Genomic DNA, 14,116 nt, shown 5'->3' on the forward strand with positions numbered 1-14,116 from the left:
GAAAACTCAGCAGTCCAGGTTCCTGATGTCAGTTTGTAGGGCTCCCTTGGATGTATCAGGGCAGCACAAGTTTGAGGTGGGGACAACATCGGTGTGGGGTCCATCCTTCGATATAAGGATTTTTTGCAGTCAGGGCCAGGGGCCCCTGGGCACATCCTTTTTCCATTTTCCCTGGGAAAGAAAACTCAGCAGTCCAGGTTCCTGATGTCAGTTTGTAGGGCTCCCTTGGGTCTATCAGGGCAGCACAAGTTTGAGGTGGGGACATCTTCGGTGTGGGGTCCATCCTTCGATATAAGGATTCTTTGCAGTCAGGGCCAGGAGCCGCTGGGCACATCCTTTTTCCATTTTCCCTGGGAAAGAAAACTCAGCAGTCCAGGTTGCTGATGTCAGTTTGTAGGGCTCCTTTGGGTCTATCAGGGCAGCACAAGTTTGAGGTGGGGACAACTTCGGTGTGGGGTCCATCCTTCGATATAAGGATTTTTTGCAGTCAGGGCCAGGGGCCCCCGGCGCATCTTTTGGCCATTTTCCCTGGGAAAGAAAACTCAGCAGTCCAGGTTCCTGATGTCAGTTTGTAGGGCTCCCTTGGGTGTATCAGGGCAGCACAAGTTTGAGGTGGGGACAACTTCGGTGTGGGGTCCATCCTTCGATATAAGGATTTTTTGCAGTCAGGGGCAGGGGCCCCTGGGCACATCCTTTTTCCATTTTCCCTGGGAAAGAAAACTCAGCAGTCCAGGTTCCTGATGTCAGTTTGTAGGGCTCCCTTGGATGTATCAGGGCAGCACAAGTTTGAGGTGGGGACAACTTCGGTGTGGGGTCCATCCTTTGATATAAGGATTTTTTGCAGTCAGGGCCAGGGGCCCAGGGCCAGGGGCCCCTGGGCACATCCTTTTTCCATTTTCCCTGGGAAAGAAAACTCAGCAGTCCAGGTTCCTGATGTCAGTTTGTAGGGCTCCCTTGCGTCTATCAGGGCAGCACAAGTTTGAGGTGGGGACAACTTCGGTGTGGGGTCCATCCTTTGATATTAGGATTTTTTGCAGTCATGGGCAGGGGCCCCCGGGTACATCCTTTTTCCATTTTCCCTGGGAAAGAAAACTCAGTAGTCGAGGTTCCTGGTGTCAGTTTGTAGGGCTCCCTTGGGTCTATCAGGGCAGCACAAGTTTGAGGTGGGGACAACTTCGGTGTGGGGTCCATCCTTCGATATAAGGATTCTTTGCAGTCAGGACCAGGGGCCCCCGGGCACATCCTTTTTCCATTTTCCCTGGGAAAGAAAACTCAGCAGTCCAGGTTCCTGATGTCAGTTTGTAGGGCTCCCTTGGGTGTATCAGGGCAGCACAAGTTTGAGGTGGGGACAACTTCGGTGTGGGGTCCATCCTTCGATATAAGGATTCTTTGCAGTCAGGGCCAGGGGCCCCCGGGCGCATCTTTTGGCCATTTTCCCTGGGAAAGAAAACTCAGCAGTCCAGGTTCCTGATGTCAGTTTGTAGGGCTCCCTTGGGTGTATCAGGGCAGCACAAGTTTGACGTGGGGACAACTTCGGTGTGGGGTCCATCCTTCGATATAAGGATTTTTTGCAGTCAGGGGCAGGGGCCCCTGGGCACATCCTTTTTCCATTTTCCCTGGGAAAGAAAACTCAGCAGTCCAGGTTCCTGATGTCAGTTTGTAGGGCTCCCTTGGATGTATCAGGGCAGCACAAGTTTGAGGTGGGGACAACATCGGTGTGGGGTCCATCCTTCGATATAAGGATTTTTTGCAGTCAGGGCCAGGGGCCCAGGGCCATGGGCCCCTGGGCACATCCTTTTTCCATTTTCCCTGGGAAAGAAAACTCAGCAGTCCAGGTTCCTGATGTCAGTTTGTAGGGCTCCCTTGGGTCTATCAGGGCAGCACAAGTTTGAGGTGGGGACATCTTCGGTGTGGGGTCCATCCTTCGATATAAGGATTCTTTGCAGTCAGGGCCAGGAGCCGCTGGGCACATCCTTTTTCCATTTTCCCTGGGAAAGAAAACTCAGCAGTCCAGGTTGCTGATGTCAGTTTGTAGGGCTCCCTTGGGTCTATCAGGGCAGCACAAGTTTGAGGTGGGCACAACTTCGGTGTGGGGTCCATCCTTCGATATAAGGATTCTTTGCAGTCAGGGCCAGGGGCCCCCGGGCGCATCTTTTGGCCATTTTCCCTGGGAAAGAAAACTCAGTAGTCGAGGTTCCTGATGTCAGTTTGTAGGGCTCCCTTGGGTCTATCAGGGCAGCACAAGTTTGAGGTGGGGACAACTTCGGTGTGGGGTCCATCCTTTGATATTAGGATTTTTTGCAGTCATGGCCAGGGGCCCCCGGGCACATCCTTTTTCCATTTTCCCTGGGAAAGAAAACTCAGTAGTCGAGGTTCCTGATGTCAGTTTGTAGGGCTCCCTTGGGTCTATCAGGGCAGCACAAGTTTGAGGTGGGGACAACTTCGGTGTGGGGTCCATCCTTCGATATAAGGATTCTTTGCAGTCAGGGCCAGGGGCCCCCGGGCACATCCTTTTTCCATTTTCCCTGGGAAAGAAAACTCAGCAGTCCAGGTTCCTGATGTCAGTTTGTAGGGCTCCCTTGGGTCTATCAGGGCAGCACAAGTTTGAAGTGGGCAGAACTTCGGTGTGGGGTCCATCCTTCGATATAAGGATTTTTTGCAGTTAGGGCCAGGGGCCCCCGGGCACATCCTTTTTCCATTTTCCCTGGGAAAGAAAACTCAGCAGTCCAGGTTCCTGATGTCAGTTTGTAGGGCTCCCTTGGGTGTATCAGGGCAGCACAAGTTTGAGGTGGGGACATCTTCGGTGTGGGGTCCATCCTTCGATATAAGGATTCTTTGCAGTCAGGGCCAGAGGCCCCTGGGCACATCCTTTTTCCATTTTCCCTGGGAAAGAAAACTCAGCAGTCCAGGTTCCTGATGTCAGTTTGTAGGGCTCCCTTGGGTCTATCAGGGCAGCACAAGTTTGAGGTGGGCACAACTTCGGTGTGGGGTCCATCCTTCGATATAAGGATTCTTTGCAGTCAGGACCAGGGGCCCCCGGGCACATCCTTTTTCCATTTTCCCTGGGAAAGAAAACTCAGCAGTCCAGGTTCTTGATGTCAGTTTGTAGGGCTCCCTTGGGTCTATCAGGGCAGCACGAGTTTGAAGTGGGCAGAACTTCGGTGTGGGGTCCATCCTTCGATATAAGGATTTTTTGCAGTTAGGGCCAGGGGCCCCCGGGCACATCCTTTTTCCATTTTACCTGGGAAAGAAAACTCAGCAGTCCAGGTTCTTGATGTCAGTTTGTAGGGCTCCCTTGGGTCTATCAGGGCAGCACAAGTTTGAGGTGGGGACAACTTCGGTGTGGGATCCATCCTTCGATATAAGGATTTTTTGCAGTCAGGGCCAGCGTCCCAGGGCCAGGGGCCCCCGGGGACATCCTTTTTCCATTTTCCCTGGGAAAGAAAACTCAGCAGTCCAGGTTCCTGATGTCAGTTTGTAGGGCTGCCTTGGGTCTATCAGGGCAGCACAAGTTTGAGGTGGGGACAGCTTCGGTGTGGGGTCCATCCTTCGATATAAGGATTTTTTGCAGTGAGGCCCCTGCCCAGGGCCAGGGGCCCCTGGGCACATCCTTTTTCCATTTTCCCTGGGAAAGAAAACTCAGCAGTCCAGGTTCCTGATGCCAGTTTGTAGGGCTGCCTTGGGTCTATCAGGGCAGGTCAAGTTTGAGGTGGGGACAACTTCGGTGTGGGGTCCATCCTTCGATATAAGGATTTTTTGCAGTCAGGGCCAGGGGCCCCCGGGCACATCCTTTTTCCATTTTCCCTGGGAAAGAAAACTCAGCAGTCCAGGTTCCTGATGTCAGTTTGTAGGGCTCCCTTGGGTCTATCAGGGCAGCACAAGTTTGAGGTGGGGACAACTTCGGTGTGGGGTCCATCCTTCGGTATAAGGATTTTTTGCAGTGAGGTCCCTGCCCAGGGGCCCCTGAGCACATCCTTTTTCCATTTTCCCTGGGAAAGAAAACTCAGCAGTCCAGGTTCCTGATGTCAGTTTGAAGGGCTCCCTTGGATGTATCAGGGCAGCACAAGTTTGAGGTGGGGACAACTTCGGTGTGGGGTCCATCCTTCGATATAAGGATTTTTTGCAGTCAGGGCCAGGGGCCCCTGGGCACATCCTTTTTCCATTTTCCCTGGGAAAGAAAACTCAGCAGTCCAGGTTCCTGATGTCAGTTTGTAGGGCTGCCTTGGGTCTATCAGGGCAGCACAAGTTTGAGGTGGGGACAACTTCGGTGTGGGGTCCATCCTTCAATATAAGGATTCTTTGCAGTCAGGGGCAGGGGCCCCTGGGCACATCCTTTTTCCATTTTCCCTGGGAAAGAAAACTCAGCAGTCCAGGTTCCTGATGTCAGTTTGTAGGGCTCCATTGGGTCTATCAGGGCAGCACAAGTTTGAGGTGGGGACATCTTCGGTGTGGGGTCCATCCTTCGATATAAGGATTCTTTGCAGTCACGGCCAGGGGCCCCCGGGCGCATCTTTTGGCCATTTTCCCTGGGAAAGAAAACTCAGCAGTCCAGGTTCCTGATGTCAGTTTGTAGGGCTCCCTTGGGTCTATCAGGGCAGCACAAGTTTGAGGTGGGGACAACTTCGGTGTGGGGTCCATCCTTTGATATAAGGATTTTTTGCAGTCAGGGCCAGGGGCCCAGGGCCAGGGGCCCCTGGGCACATCCTTTTTCCATTTTCCCTGGGAAAGAAAACTCAGCAGTCCAGGTTCCTGATGTCAGTTTGTAGGGCTCCCTTGGGTCTATCAGGGCAGCACAAGTTTGAGGTGGGGACATCTTCGGTGTGGGGTCCATCCTTCGATATAAGGATTCTTTGCAGTCAGGGCCAGGGGCCCCTGGGCACATCCTTTTTCCATTTTCCCTGGGAAAGAAAACTCAGCAGTCCAGGTTCCTGATGTCAGTTTGTAGGGCTCCCTTGGGTCTATCAGGGCAGCACAAGTTTGAGGTGGGGACAACTTTGGAGTGGGGTCCATCCTTCGATATAAGGATTCTTTGCAGTGAGGACCCAGCCCAGGGCCAGGGGCCCCCGGGCACATCCTTTTCCCATTTTCCCTGGGAAAGAAAACTCAGCAGTCCAGGTTCCTGATGTCAGTTTGTAGGGCTCCCTTGGGTCTATCAGGGCAGCACAAGTTTGAGGTGGGGACATCTTCGGTGTGGGGTCCATCCTTCGATATAAGGATTCTTTGCAGTCAGGGCCAGGAGCCCCTGGGCACATCCTTTTTCCATTTTCCCTGGGAAAGAAAACTCAGCAGTCCAGGTTCCTGATGTCAGTTTGTAGGGCTCCCTTGGGTGTATCAGGGCAGCACAAGTTTGAGGTGGGGACAACTTCGGTGTGGGGTCCATCCTTTGATATTAGGATTTTTTGCAGTCATGGCCAGGGGCCCCCGGGCACATCCTTTTTCCATTTTCCCTGGGAAAGAAAACTCAGCAGTCGAGGTTCCTGATGTCAGTTTGTAGGGCTCCCTTGGGTCTATCAGGGCAGCACAAGTTTGAGGTGGGGACAACTTCGGTGTGGGGTCCATCCTTCGATATAAGGATTCTTTGCAGTCAGGACCAGGGGCCCCCGGGCACATCCTTTTTCCATTTTCCCTGGGAAAGAAAACTCAGCAGTCCAGGTTCTTGATGTCAGTTTGTAGGGCTCCCTTGGGTCTATCAGGGCAGCACAATTTGAAGTGGGCAGAACTTCGGTGTGGGGTCCATCCTTCGATATAAGGATTTTTTGCAGTTAGGGCCAGGGGCCCCCGGGCACATCCTTTTTCCATTTTCCCTGGGAAAGAAAACTCAGCAGTCCAGGTTCTTGATGTCAGTTTGTAGGGCTGCCTTGGGTCTATCAGGGCAGCACAAGTTTGAGGTGGGGACAACTTCGGTGTGGGATCCATCCTTCAATATAAGGATTTTTTGCAGTCAGGGCCAGCGTCCCAGGGCCAGGGGCCCCCGGGCACATCCTTTTTCCATTTTCCCTGGGAAAGAAAACTGAGCAGTCCAGGTTCCTGATATCAGTTTCTAGGGCTGCCTTGGGTCTATCAGGGCAGCACAAGTTGGAGGTGGGGACAGCTTCGGTGTGGGGTCCATCCTTCGATATAAGGATTTTTTGCAGTGAGGCCCCTGCCCAGGGCCAGGGGCCCCTGGGCACATCCTTTTTCCATTTTCCCTGGGAAAGAAAACTCAGCAGTCCAGGTTCCTGATGTCAGTTTGAAGGGCTCCCTTGGATGTATCAGGGCAGCCCAAGTTTGAGGTGGGGACAACTTCGGTGTGGGGTCCATCCTTCGATATAAGGATTTTTTGCAGTCAGGGCCAGGGGCCCCTGGGCACATCCTTTTTCCATTTTCCCTGGGAAAGAAAGCTCAGCAGTCCAGGTTCCTGATGTCAGTTTGTAGGGCTGCCTTGGGTCTATCAGGGCAGCACAAGTTTGAGGTGGGGACAACTTCGGTGTGGGGTCCATCCTTCGATATAAGGATTCTTTGCAGTCAGGGCCAGGGGCCCCTGAGCACATCCTTTTTCCATTTTCCCTGGGAAAGAAAACTCAGCAGTCCAGGTTCCTGATGTCAGTTTGTAGGGCTCCATTGGGTCTATCAGGGCAGCACAAGTTTGAGGTGGGGACAACTTCGGTGTGGGGTCCATCCTTCGATATAAGGATTCTTTGCAGTCAGGGCCAGGGGCCCCCGGGCGCATCTTTTGGCCATTTTCCCTGGGAAAGAAAACTCAGCAGTCCAGGTTGCTGATGTCAGTTTGTAGGGCTCCCTTGGGTCTATCAGGGCAGCACAAGTTTGAGGTGGGGACAACTTCGGTGTGGGGTCCATCCTTCGATATAAGGATTCTTTGCAGTCAGGACCAGGGGCCCCCGGGCACATCCTTTTTCCATTTTCCCTGGGAAAGAAAACTCAGCAGTCCAGGTTCTTGATGTCAGTTTGTAGGGCTCCCTTGGGTCTATCAGGGCAGCACAAGTTTGAAGTGGGCAGAACTTCGGTGTGGGGTCCATCCTTCGATATAAGGATTTTTTGCAGTTAGGGCCAGGGGCCCCCGGGCACATCCTTTTTCCATTTTCCCTGGGAAAGAAAACTCAGCAGTCCAGGTTCTTGATGTCAGTTTGTAGGGCTCCCTTGGGTCTATCAGGGCAGCACAAGTTTGAGGTGGGGACAACTTCGGTGTGGGATCCATCCTTCGATATAAGGATTTTTTGCAGTCAGGGCCAGCGTCCCAGGGCCAGGGGCCCCCGGGCACATCCTTTTTCCATTTTCCCTGGGAAAGAAAACTCAGCAGTCCAGGTTCCTGATGTCAGTTTGTAGGGCTGCCTTGGGTCTATCAGGACAGCACAAGTTTGAGGAGGGGACAGCTTCGGTGTGGGGTCCATCCTTCGATATAAGGATTTTTTGCAGTGAGGCCCCTGCCCAGGGCCAGGGGCCCCTGGGCACATCCTTTTTCCATTTTCCCTGGGAAAGAAAACTCAGCAGTCCAGGTTCCTGATGTCAGTTTGTAGGGCTCCATTGGGTCTATCAGGGCAGCACAAGTTTGAGGTGGGGACAACTTCGGTGTGGGGTCCATCCTTCGATATAAGGATTCTTTGCAGTCAGGGCCAGGGGCCCCCGGGCGCATCTTTTGGCCATTTTCCCTGGGAAAGAAAACTCAGCAGTCGAGGTTCCTGTTGTCAGTTTGTAGGGCTCCCTTGGGTCTATCAGGGCAGCACAAGTTTGAGGTGGGCACAACTTTGGTGTGGGGTGCATCCTTCGATATAAGGATTCTTTGCAGTGAGGTCCCAGCCCAGGTCCAGGGGCCCCTGGGCACATCCTTTTTCCATTTTCCCTGGGAAAGAAAACACAGCAGTCCAGGTTCCTGATGTCAGTTTGTAGGGCTCCCTTGGGTCTATCAGGGCAGCACAAGTTTGAGGTGGGGACAACTTCGGTGTGGGGTCCATCCTTCGATATAAGGATTCTTTGCAGTCAGGACCAGGGGCCCCCGGGCACATCCTTTTTCCATTTTCCCTGGGAAAGAAAACTCAGCAGTCCAGGTTCTTGATGTCAGTTTGTAGGGCTCCCTTGGGTCTATCAGGGCAGCACAAGTTTGAAGTGGGCAGAACTTCGGTGTGGGGTCCATCCTTCGATATAAGGATTTTTTGCAGTTAGGGCCAGGGGCCCCCGGGCACATCCTTTTTCCATTTTACCTGGGAAAGAAAACTCAGCAGTCCAGGTTCTTGATGTCAGTTTGTAGGGCTCCCTTGGGTCTATCAGGGCAGCACAAGTTTGAGGTGGGGACAACTTCGGTGTGGGATCCATCCTTCGATATAAGGATTTTTTGCAGTCAGGGCCAGCGTCCCAGGGCCAGGGGCCCCCGGGCACATCCTTTTTCCATTTTCCCTGGGAAAGAAAACTCAGCAGTCCAGGTTCCTGATGCCAGTTTGTAGGGCTGCCTTGGGTCTATCAGGGCAGGTCAAGTTTGAGGTGGGGACAACTTCGGTGTGGGGTCCATCCTTCGATATAAGGATTTTTTGCAGTCAGGGCCAGGGGCCTCCGGGCACATCGTTTTTCCATTTTCCCTGGGAAAGAAAACTCAGCAGTCCAGGTTCCTGATGTCAGTTTGTAGGGCTCCCTTGGGTCTATCAGGGCAGCACAAGTTTGAGGTGGGGACATCTTCGGTGTGGGGTCCATCCTTCGATATAAGGATTCTTTGCAGTCAGGGCCAGGAGCCCCTGGGCACATCCTTTTTCCATTTTCCCTGGGAAAGAAAACTCAGCAGTCCAGGTTCCGGATGTCAGTTTGTAGGGCTCCCTTGGGTGTATCAGGGCAGCACAAGTTTGAGGTGGGGACAACTTCGGTGTGGGGTCCATCCTTTGATATTAGGATTTTTTGCAGTCATGGCCAGGGGCCCCCGGGCACATCCTTTTTCCATTTTCCCTGGGAAAGAAAACTCAGCAGTCGAGGTTCCTGATGTCAGTTTGTAGGGCTCCCTTGGGTCTATCAGGGCAGCACAAGTTTGAGGTGGGGACAACTTCGGTGTGGGGTCCATCCTTCGATATAAGGATTCTTTGCAGTCAGGACCAGGGGCCCCCGGGCACATCCTTTTTCCATTTTCCCTGGGAAAGAAAACTCAGCAGTCCAGGTTCTTGATGTCAGTTTGTAGGGCTCCCTTGGGTCTATCAGGGCAGCACAATTTGAAGTGGGCAGAACTTCGGTGTGGGGTCCATCCTTCAATATAAGGATTTTTTGCAGTTAGGGCCAGGGGCCCCCGGGCACATCCTTTTTCCATTTTACCTGGGAAAGAAAACTCAGCAGTCCAGGTTCTTGATGTCAGTTTGTAGGGCTCCCTTGGGTCTATCAGGGCAGCACAAGTTTGAGGTGGGGACAACTTCGGTGTGGGATCCATCCTTCCATATAAGGATTTTTTGCAGTCAGGGCCAGCGTCCCAGGGCCAGGGGCCCCCGGGCACATCCTTTTTCCATTTTCCCTGGGAAAGAAAACTGAGCAGTCCAGGTTCCTGATATCAGTTTCTAGGGCTGCCTTGGGTCTATCAGGGCAGCACAAGTTGGAGGTGGGGACAGCTTCGGTGTGGGGTCCATCCTTCGATATAAGGATTTTTTGCAGTGAGGCCCCTGCCCAGGGCCAGGGGCCCCTGGGCACATCCTTTTTCCATTTTCCCTGGGAAAGAAAACTCAGCAGTCCAGGTTCCTGATGTCAGTTTGAAGGGCTCCCTTGGATGTATCAGGGCAGCCCAAGTTTGAGGTGGGGACAACTTCGGTGTGGGGTCCATCCTTCGATATAAGGATTTTTTGCAGTCAGGGCCAGGGGCCCCCGGGCACATCCTTTTCCCATTTTCCCTGGGAAAGAAAACTCAGCACTCCAGGTTCCTGATGTCAGTTTGTAGGGCTGCCTTGGGTCTATCAGGGCAGCACAAGTTTGAGGTGGGGACAACTTCGGTGTGGGGTCCATCCTTCGATATAAGGATTCTTTGCAGTCAGGGCCAGGGGCCCCTGAGCACATCCTTTTTCCATTTTCCCTGGGAAAGAAAACTCAGCAGTCCAGGTTCCTGATGTCAGTTTGTAGGGCTCCATTGGGTCTATCAGGGCAGCACAAGTTTGAGGTGGGGACAACTTCGGTGTGGGGTCCATCCTTCGATATAAGGATTCTTTGCAGTCAGGGCCAGGGGCCCCCGGGCGCATCTTTTGGCCATTTTCCCTGGGAAAGAAAACTCAGCAGTCCAGGTTCCTGATGTCAGTTTGTAGGGCTCCCTTGGGTCTATCAGGGCAGCACAAGTTTGAGGTGGGGACAACTTCGGTGTGGGGTCCATCCTTCGATATAAGGATTCTTTGCAGTCAGGACCAGGGGCCCCCGGGCACATCCTTTTTCCATTTTCCCTGGGAAAGAAAACTCAGCAGTCCAGGTTCTTGATGTCAGTTTGTAGGGCTCCCTTGGGTCTATCAGGGCAGCACAAGTTTGAAGTGGGCAGAACTTCGGTGTGGGGTCCATCCTTCGATATAAGGAGTTTTTGCAGTTAGGGCCAGGGGCCCCCGGGCACATCCTTTTTCCATTTTCCCTGGGAAAGAAAACTCAGCAGTCCAGGTTCTTGATGTCAGTTTGTAGGGCTCCCTTGGGTCTATCAGGGCAGCACAAGTTTGAGGTGGGGACAACTTCGGTGTGGGATCCATCCTTCGATATAAGGATTTTTTGCAGTCAGGGCCAGCGTCCCAGGGCCAGGGGCCCCCGGGCACATCCTTTTTCCATTTTCCCTGGGAAAGAAAACTCAGCAGTCCAGGTTCCTGATGTCAGTTTGTAGGGCTGCCTTGGGTCTATCAGGACAGCACAAGTTTGAGGTGGGGACAGCTTCGGTGTGGGGTCCATCCTTCGATATAAGGATTTTTTGCAGTGAGGCCCCTGCCCAGGGCCAGGGGCCCCTGGGCACATCCTTTTTCCATTTTCCCTGGGAAAGAAAACTCAGCAGTCCAGGTTCCTGATGCCAGTTTGTAGGGCTGCCTTGGGTCTATCAGGGCAGCACAAGTTTGAGGTGGGGACAACTTCGGTGTGGGGTCCATCCTTCGATATAAGGATTTTTTGCAGTCAGGGCCAGGGGCCCCCGGGCACATCCTTTTTCCATTTTCCCTGGGAAAGAAAACTCAGCAGTCCAGGTTCCTGATGTCAGTTTGTAGGGCTCCCTTGGGTCTATCAGGGCAGCACAAATTTGAGGTGGGGACAACTTCGGTGTGGGGTCCATCCTTCGATATAAGGATTTTTTGCAATGAGGTCCCTGCCCAGGGGCCCCTGAGCACATCCTTTTTCCATTTTCCCTGGGAAAGAAAACTCAGCAGTCCAGGTTCCTGATGTCAGTTTGAAGGGCTCCCTTGGATGTATCAGGGCAGCACAAGTTTGAGGTGGGGACAACTTCGGTGTGGGGTCCATCCTTCGATATAAGGATTTTTTGCAGTCAGGGCCAGGGGCCCCTGGGCACATCCTTTTTCCATTTTCCCTGGGAAAGAAAACTCATCAGTCCAGGTTGCTGATGTCAGTTTGTAGGGCTCCCTTGGGTCTATCAGGGCAGCACAAGTTTGAGGTGGGGACAACTTCGGTGTGGGGTCCATCCTTCGATATAAGGATTCTTTGCAGTCAGGGGCAGGGGCCCCTGGGCACATCCTTTTTCCATTTTCCCTGGGAAAGAAAACTCAGCAGTCCAGGTTCCTGATGTCAGTTTGTAGGGCTCCATTGGGTCTATCAGGGCAGCACAAGTTTGAGGTGGGGACAACTTCGGTGTGGGGTCCATCCTTCGATATAAGGATTCTTTGCAGTCAGGGCCAGGGGCCCCCGGGCGCATCTTTTGGCCATTTTCCCTGGGAAAGAAAACTCAGCAGTCCAGGTTCCTGATGTCAGTTTGTAGGGCTCCCTTGGGTCTATCAGGGCAGCACAAGTTTGAGGTGGGCACAACTTTGGTGTGGGGTGCATCCTTCGATATAAGGATTTTTTGCAGTGAGGCCCCTGCCCAGGGCCAGGGGCCCCTGGGCACATGGTTTTTCAATTTTCCCTGGGAAAGAAAACTCAGCAGTCCAGGTTCCTGATGTCAGTTTGTAGGGCTCCCTTGGGTCTATCAGGGCAGCACAAGTTTGAGGTGGGGACAACTTTGGAGTGGGGTCCATCCTTCGATATAAGGATTCTTTGCAGTGAGGACCCAGCCCAGGGCCAGGGGCCCCCGGGCACATCCTTTTCCCATTTTCCCTGGGAAAGAAAACTCAGCAGTCCAGGTTGCTGATGTCAGTTTGTAGGGCTCCCTTGGGTCTATCAGGGCAGCACAAGTTTGAGGTGGGGACATCTTCGGTGTGGGGTCCATCCTTCGATATAAGGATTCTTTGCAGTCAGGGCCAGGAGCCCCTGGGCACATCCTTTTTCCATTTTCCCTGGGAAAGAAAACTCAGCAGTCCAGGTTCCTGATGTCAGTTTGTAGGGCTCCCTTGGGTCTATCAGGGCAGCACAAGTTTGAGGTGGGGACAACTTCGGTGTGGGGTCCATCCTTTGATATTAGGATTTTTTGCAGTCATGGCCAGGGGCCCCCGGGCACATCCTTTTTCCATTTTCCCTGGGAAAGAAAACTCAGCAGTCCAGGTTCTTGATGTCAGTTTGTAGGGCTCCCTTGGGTCTATCAGGGCAGCACAAGTTTGAAGTGGGCAGAACTTCGGTGTGGGGTCCATCCTTCGATATAAGGATTTTTTGCAGTTAGGGCCAGGGGCCCCCGGGCACATCCTTTTCCCATTTTCCCTGGGAAAGAAAACTCAGCAGTCCAGGTTGCTGATGTCAGTTTGTAGGGCTGCCTTGGGTCTATCAGGGCAGCACAAGTTTGAGGTGGGGACAGCTTCGGTGTGGGGTCCATCCTTCGATATAAGGATTTTTTGCAGTGAGGCCCCTGCCCAGGGCCAGGGGCCCCTGGGCACAACCTTTTTCCATTTTCCCTGGGAAAGAAAACTCAGCAGTCCAGGTTCCTGATGCCAGTTTGTAGGGCTGCCTTGGGTCTATCAGGGCAGGACAAGTTTGAGGTGGGGACAACTTCGGTGTGGGGTCCATCCTTCGATATAAGGATTTTTTGCAGTCAGGGCCAGGGGCCCCCGGGCACATCCTTTTTCCATTTTCCCTGGGAAAGAAAACTCAGCAGTCCAGGTTCCTGATGTCAGTTTGTAGGGCTCCCTTGGGTCTATCAGGGCAGCACAAGTTTGAGGTGGGGACAACTTCGGTGTGGGGTCCATCCTTCGATATAAGGATTTTTTGCAGTGAGGTCCCTGCCCAGGGGCCCCTGAGCACATCCTTTTTCCATTTTCCCTGGGAAAGAAAACTCAGCAGTCCAGGTTCCTGATGTCAGTTTGAAGGGCTCCCTTGGATGTATCAGGGCAGCACAAGTTTGAGGTGGGGACAACTTCGGTGTGGGGTCCATCCTTCGATATAAGGATTTTTTGCAGTCAGGGCCAGGGGCCCCTGGGCACATCCTTTTTCCATTTTCCCTGGGAAAGAAAACTCAGCAGTCCAGGTTCCTGATGTCAGTTTGTAGGGCTCCATTGGGTCTATCAGGGCAGCACAAGTTTGAGGTGGGGACAACTTCGGTGTGGGGTCCATCCTTCGATATAAGGATTCTTTGCAGTCAGGGCCAGGGGCCCCCGGGCGCATCTTTTGGCCATTTTCCCTGGGAAAGAAAACTCAGCAGTCCAGGTTCCTGATGTCAGTTTGTAGGGCTCCCTTGGGTCTATCAGGGCAGCACAAGTTTGAGGCGGGCACAACTTTGGTGTGGGGTGCATCCTTCGATATAAGGATTTTTTGCAGTGAGGTCCCTGCCCAGGGCCAGGGGCCCCTGGGCACATCCTTTTTCAATTTTCCCTGGGAAAGAAAACTCAGCAGTCCAGGTTCCTGATGTCAGTTTGTAGGGATCCCTTGGGTCTATCAGGGCAGCACAAGTTTGAGGTGGGGACAACTTCGGTGTGGCGTCCATCCTTCGATATAAGGATTTTTTGCAGTCAGGGCCAGGGGCCCCCGGCGCATCTTTTGGCCATTTTCCCTGGGAAAGAAAACTCAGCACTCCAGGTTCCTGATGTCAGTTTGTAGGGCTCCCTTGGGTGTATCAGGG

Source organism: Lonchura striata, chromosome 31 (genome assembly GCF_050655825.1).
Source record: "Lonchura striata isolate lonStrDom1 chromosome 31, ASM5065582v1, whole genome shotgun sequence".
Taxonomy (NCBI): Eukaryota; Metazoa; Chordata; class Aves; order Passeriformes; family Estrildidae; genus Lonchura; species Lonchura striata.